Here is a 6,810-nt window from a genome sequence, read left to right on the forward strand (position 1 = left end):
TAATTGCAAAGGCTGTTCAAGCATCTGATCACTAGGCTGGCAACCAAAGCTTTACTAATCGGTCCTTCATTAAAGATTAGAAAGTCTCTATTATAAAACAAATTAAGCATGCTCTGATCCTAACCTACAGGTCCAATGGCATTTCAGTAAAGTTTAAGCTGTTAAGGCAGTGGAAAACTTATTAAGGTTTAACGCTGAGATAGCACTTTTCTATTGATTTTACAATACACAGGTATTATGATTTATGGAGTTCCAGCATCACTCTAACAAGCTGAAGGACACACAATATCATCTCCAACATCATTAAAATTCAGAAGCCACTAGAACTAACTCATCAACCGCTGCACATTGTCACAGAGTGTTATTAAGCAATACTTTAGTTTTAAAATGCTATCATCTTCAGGGGCACAGCTTGCCTGGCATGTGTACAATGCAGTGATCAATTACCGCTAACAACAAGTCTCACTCTTAGCTAGAACAACAAAGCAAGGGACATTTTTCCTAACTCCAAGTTCATTGGAGGCTATTCTCTAATCAGTGACCAGTGGGCAGTGTGCATGAATTAGTGTGTGTGTGTGTGTGTGTATGTGTATATATATATATATATATATATATATATATATATATATATATATATATATATATATACACTGTGTGTGTATATATATATATATATATATATATATATATATATATATATATATATACGCACAATATAAATATGTCCATGGTGCGCATGTGTATATTTATAGATAAATAGATAGATATATTGGGGCATATCCACAAAAGGATTAGTTAATTTTAAATTTCCCGCGTCGTATCTTTGCTTTGTATCCACAAAACAAGATACAACGGCATCTGGGCTCGTCGGATCTAAGCTGCAATTTTTCGGCGGCCGCTAGGTGGCGTTCCCGTCGAAATCCGTGTCGAGTATGCAAATTAGCTAGTTACGGCGATCCACGAACGTACGTCAGCCCGGCGCATTTTTTGACGTTTTTTTTTGTTCGGCGTATAGTTAAAGCTGCTATATGGTGGTGTACTCAATGTTAAGTATGGCCGTCGTTCCCGCGTACAATTTTGAATTTTTTACGCCGTTTGCGTAAGTTGTTCGCGAATAGGAATTTGCGTAGAATGACGTCACCGTCGTAAGCATTGGCTTGTTCCGGTTAAATTTTGAGCATGCGCACTGGGATACCCCCAGGGACGGCGCATGCGCAGTTAAAAAAAAAAACGTTGTTTACGTCGGGTCACAACGTATTAACATAAAACACGCCCCCATTACATCCATTTGAATTCCGCGCCCTTACGCCGCAAGAGATACACTACGCCGCCTGTAACTTACGGCGCAAATTCGTTGAGGATTCAAAACAAAAACAAGTAAGTTACAGCGGCGTAGTGTATCTCAGATACGCTACGCCCGGCGCACTAATGCGCCGTTGTACGTGGATCTACCCCATTATGTAAATCCTGTATAATAATAATAATATTGTTATTTATATTAAATATATATATATATATATATATATATATATATATATATATATATATATATATATATATATATATATATATATACACACATACACACATATATTTATTTATTTATTTATTTATTTAATTATTTTCAATTTACATTTTTTATACACACACATAGAAAACTGAGTATAACACTACACTTAAAAAGTGCAATGTTTCAGAGAACCCCACATTGTATAAAGATATGCAGGTTGACCAATGTCAGTACATATATGTATGTGTGTTTTGTGTGTGTAAAATCTAGTTATGAAAATATGAGTATTTGCATGTATTCATGTATTCATAATGAATGTGTAGTGCTATTATTTTGTATGAGCAATGGCTCGGCTTGATCGAAGCTGTATAGTAATCAGCTATTTTGCAAATGGTTTTGTAGTACACTGGAGACCCCTATTGGTTTCACAGCAATATTAGACTGCAGGCTGCCTACTGTGCATTCTCACTTTATGCGATCTGAAAAGCAAGAGCCCATATCATGGCGAGTGACGATCATTTCAAAATATTTGCTAAATCCACATGCATTATTAAAATAACCATATTAGAAAAGCTGACAAAATTATTTCTGTGAAATCTTCCTGAGCAGAGAAAAAAAAACATTTAGGAGAGATTCTGATATTCCTTGTGATTCATTAGAATTTGGTACTATGGAAAGAAATAAAAATTTAATTTTGTGACAAAGTTGGCCAGACACCGTAGAATTTTGTTTGAAAATTTTTGTTTTCATTCGATTTTCTAGTGATTTGTAAGGATCAAATTGGTGTTAACTTTCAGCCAAGGTAATGAGAAGTTTCAAAGGAGCAGGATGGTATTGTTTACTCAAATGAACTAAATTCTAAATGTGAATGTGTTAATTGCTCAGGAAAAATGTAACATAATATAATGTGCTTGTTCTAGGTACAAAGGAAACGTGCTTAACCACTTAAGTCCCGGACCATTTTGTGGCTAAATGACCGGGCCACTTTTTGCGATTCGGCACTGCATCGCTTTAACTGACAATTGCGCGGTCGTGCGACGTGGCTCCCAAACAAAATTGACGTCCTTTTTTTCCCACAAACAGAGCTTTCTTTTGGTGGTATATGATCACCTCTGCAGTTTTTATTTTTTGCGCTATAAACAAAAATAGAGAGACAATTTTGAAAAAAAAGCAATATTTTTTACTTTTTGCTATAATAAATATCCCCAAAATATATATATATATATATATATATATATATATATATATATATATATATATATATATATATATATTTTCCTCAGTTTAGGCCGATATGCATTCTTCTACATATTTTTGGTACAAAAAATCACAATAAGCGTTTATTGATCGGTTTTCACAAAAGTTATAGGGGCAGATCCACAAACAATTGCATGGGCGCAGCGTGAGATACGCTACGCCGCTGTAACTTACTGTTCCCAGCTTCCAATCCACAAAGAATTCACGCCGTAAGTTACTGCGGCATAGTGTATCTCTCGCGGCGTAATGGCGCTCAATTCAAATGCAGCGAGTAGGGGGCGTGTTTAATTTAAATGAAGCGCGTCCCCGCGCCGAACAAACTGCGCATGCGCCGTCCCTAAATTTCCCCGCCGTGCATTGCGCTAAATGACGTCGCAAGGACGTCATTGTTTTGACGTGGACGTAAATTACGTCCAGCCCGATTCACGGACGACTTACGCAAACAAAATTTATTTTTTTAAATTATACGCTGGAACGACGGCCATACTTAACATTGAGTACGCCACAATATAGCAGCTTTAACTATACCCCGGAAAAAGCCGACTAGAGACGACGTAAAAGAATGCGACGCCCGCTCGTAAGGTTCGTGGATCGTCGGAAATAGCTAATTTGCATACTCGACGCGGATTACAATGGGAACACCACCCAGCGGACGCCGAAGAATTGCATCTTAGATCCGAAGACGTACGAAGACGTACGCCTGTCGGATCTAACCCAGATGCCGTCATATCTTGTTTTGAGGATTCAAAACAAAGATACGACGCGGGAAATTTGAAAGTACGCCGGCGTATCAGTAGATACGCCGGCGTACTCTCTTGGTGGATCTGCCCCATAGTGTCTACAAAATATAGGATAATTTTATGACATTTTTGTTAATATTTTTTTTTAATAGTAATGGCGGCGATCATCAATTTTTATCATGACTGCGACATTATGGCGGACACATCGGACACTTTTGACACATTTTTGGGACCATTGTCATTTTTACAGCGATCAGTGCTATAAAAATGCACTGTTCACTGTGAAAATGACACTGGCAGTGAAGGGGTTAACCACTAGGTGGCACTGTAGGGGTTAAGTGTGCTCTAGTGAGTGATTCTTACTGTAGGGGGGGTGGGCTACATGTCACAAGACAGTGATCACTGCTTTCGATTACAGGAAGCGGTGATCACTGTCATTGTTAGTAGGCATCAGCATTACATCAGCATCTCCCCGTTCATCCTTACCATGGGACGCACGGTCGGGCTCACGAAGCTTGCGGCACACGCGCAATGCCACGGTCTTAAAGGGGACGTATATATACGTCCTTCTGCCTGTCTGTGCCATGCTGCCAAAGTATATATTGCAGGAATACGAAAGAAGGTTTGGACAGCTGCACTCCAAAAAAATTTCCTTTTATTGTAGAAACAAATCACAAAAATACATGCCACAGCAAAAAAAACAGATGAAAGTTGACACATTTCACACTTTAACTCAGTGCTTAATCATAGCTATGTTATGAGTTACAGTGTAAAACGCGTCAGATTCATCTGTTTTTTTTGCTGTGAAATGTATTTTTGTTATTTTTTTTTTTACAATAAAAGGAAAATTTTTTGGAGTGTGGCTGTCCAAACCTTCTTTCGTATTCCTGCATTATCACTTGTATTGCCAGCACCCGTGGTTTTGGATCCAGTGAAGAGGTTCATCTACTACACCTGAGTGGTTACTCCTTTCTGCCAACGTATATAGTCGTGCGCTGGTCGGCAAGCAGGTAAATAAGTCTGCCATTCAAGTAGCAGGTCAGAAGAAAATGTGGCTTTCAAATGAAATTAGTTGACTCAGTGATGTCAAAATCGAAAGCTCTGATGAAAGAATTTTCAGAATTTCCGTACAAATGTTCAAAAGAAAATCTAACCATTTATAGCAAGCTTAAAGTATTACTAAACCCAGGACCATGCATTCACTATATCTGGTCTCCCACAGTACACAGATCATGGACATGCAATTATTTTATTAAATATAAACTGCTAAATACCTTTTGGATGGGCAGAGCGGCAGCATTCGATGGACACGGTGGCAGCATTTGATGGGCACAGTGGCAGAATTCGATGGGCACAGTGGCAGCATTTGATGGGTACAGTGGCAGCATTTGATGTGCACAGTGGCTGCTTTTCTTTTACAAAGTCAAGTGGCTGCTTTTCTATGGGCACAGTGGCAGCCTTTGATGGGCACAGTGGTAGCATTTGATGGCACAGTGGCTTAATTTGATGGGAACAGTGGCTGCATTTGATGGACACAGTGGTTGCATTTGATGGACACAGTGGCTGCAATTGATGTTTTTTTTCCCAGTATTTTTCAGTTTATTTGCGCCCCACCACTGCTATAGCCAATTAGAAGACCCTGCCTATAGGGCTTTCTCATTGCATGCTGGGGGGAGCAACCGTGCAGAGTAGCGTTGGTTGCCAGGCCCTTGAATGTGGAGAATTCAAGCAACTGGCAATTTATTACCGTCAAAATGGGCAGACTATTCTTTATCTGTTGAGGAGAGCGGGGACACTTACATTATCAATGGGGAAGGGGTCTTTAAAAATCCCATCAACCACCAATGATGAAAAACAGACCACTGACACCAGGAATTTTATTACTACCACTAATGCTGGAGTATTTATTTCTCCCATTGATGCAAGGACATTTACTATTCCAACTGACCCCTGATGTAGGGGCATTTATTATTCCAACTGACCCCTGATGTAGGGGCATTTATTATTCCAACTGATCCCTGTTGTAGGGGCATTTATTATTCCAACTGACCCCTGATGTAGGGGCATTTATTATTCCAACTGACCCCTGATGTAGGGGCATTTATTATTTCAAATGACCCCTGATGTAGGGGCATTTATTATTCCAAACTGACCCCTGATGTAGGGGCATTTATTATTCCAACTGACCCCTGTTGTAGGGGCATTTATTATTCCAAATGACCCCTGATGTAGGGGCATTTATTATTCCAACTGATCCCTGATGTAGGGGCTTTTTTGTTCCAATGGCCACTAACCATTGTTTTTTGTACTTCCACTGATGCCGAACATTTTTTTTCTCTTTGCTAACTGATGCAGGAGCATTTTAGGCATATCTCTAAGGCCGGGTACTAACGAGCAAACATATACGATGAAACCGGTCCGTCGGACCGTTTTCACCGTACATGTCTGCCAGAGGGCTTCTGTACGATGGCTGTACTAACCATCGTACAGAAGTCCGCACGTAAACAATACGCGGGGCGTGTCCGCGTCGTCGCCGCGACGATGACGCGGCGACGTGGGCGGGCCTGCCATTTAAAGGCTTCCACGCATGCGTCAAAGTCATTCGACGCATGCGAGGGACGGCGGGAGCTCGGACATGTACGGTAGGTCTGTACTGACGACCGTACATGTCCGAGCGGGCAGGATTCCAGCGGACGGTTTTAAAACACGTCCAGGAATATTTGTCTGCTGGGAAAAGGCCCGGCGGGCAAATGTTTGCTGGAATTCGGCCCGCTCGCGCCTACACACGACCAAACATGTATGCTAAAACAGTTTCAGCATACATGTTTGGTCGTGTGTACGGGGCCTTACTGTCCACCAACAGGGCCATTTTAACTCCTATTAACCACTGAAATAGAGGCATTGTATTGTCCTTACACAACAAAAGTTCACCAGCGCTAACAAATTTGGAAACTTGTGGAAACAAAGAGAAATAGGGGAATAATAGTCAATATTGTGTGGTCTATACCCAGTGCAGCTGGATTAAAACCTTTTTGTGTCTACTAATCACTGACATAAGGGCATTTATTTTACCCCTATTGACCCCTGAAACTGGTGGTCTCACCTTCAAACAGTCTGATGGACAGTGAACTGATCCTTTGTTTAAAAAGTTCAGGAACCCCTGCTTTAAATCTTTATCTTTTCTAAAAAGATACCTGGTTATTATGCTTTGGAGATCCTTGTTCAGGTATTTATGTTATGGGGTGGTCATTGTCCCCTACTTGGGCTTCAAAGTTATCAACCCTGTCACATGCATCCTTGATG

This window comes from Rana temporaria, chromosome 6, assembly GCF_905171775.1.
Source record: "Rana temporaria chromosome 6, aRanTem1.1, whole genome shotgun sequence".
Classification (NCBI taxonomy): domain Eukaryota; kingdom Metazoa; phylum Chordata; class Amphibia; order Anura; family Ranidae; genus Rana; species Rana temporaria.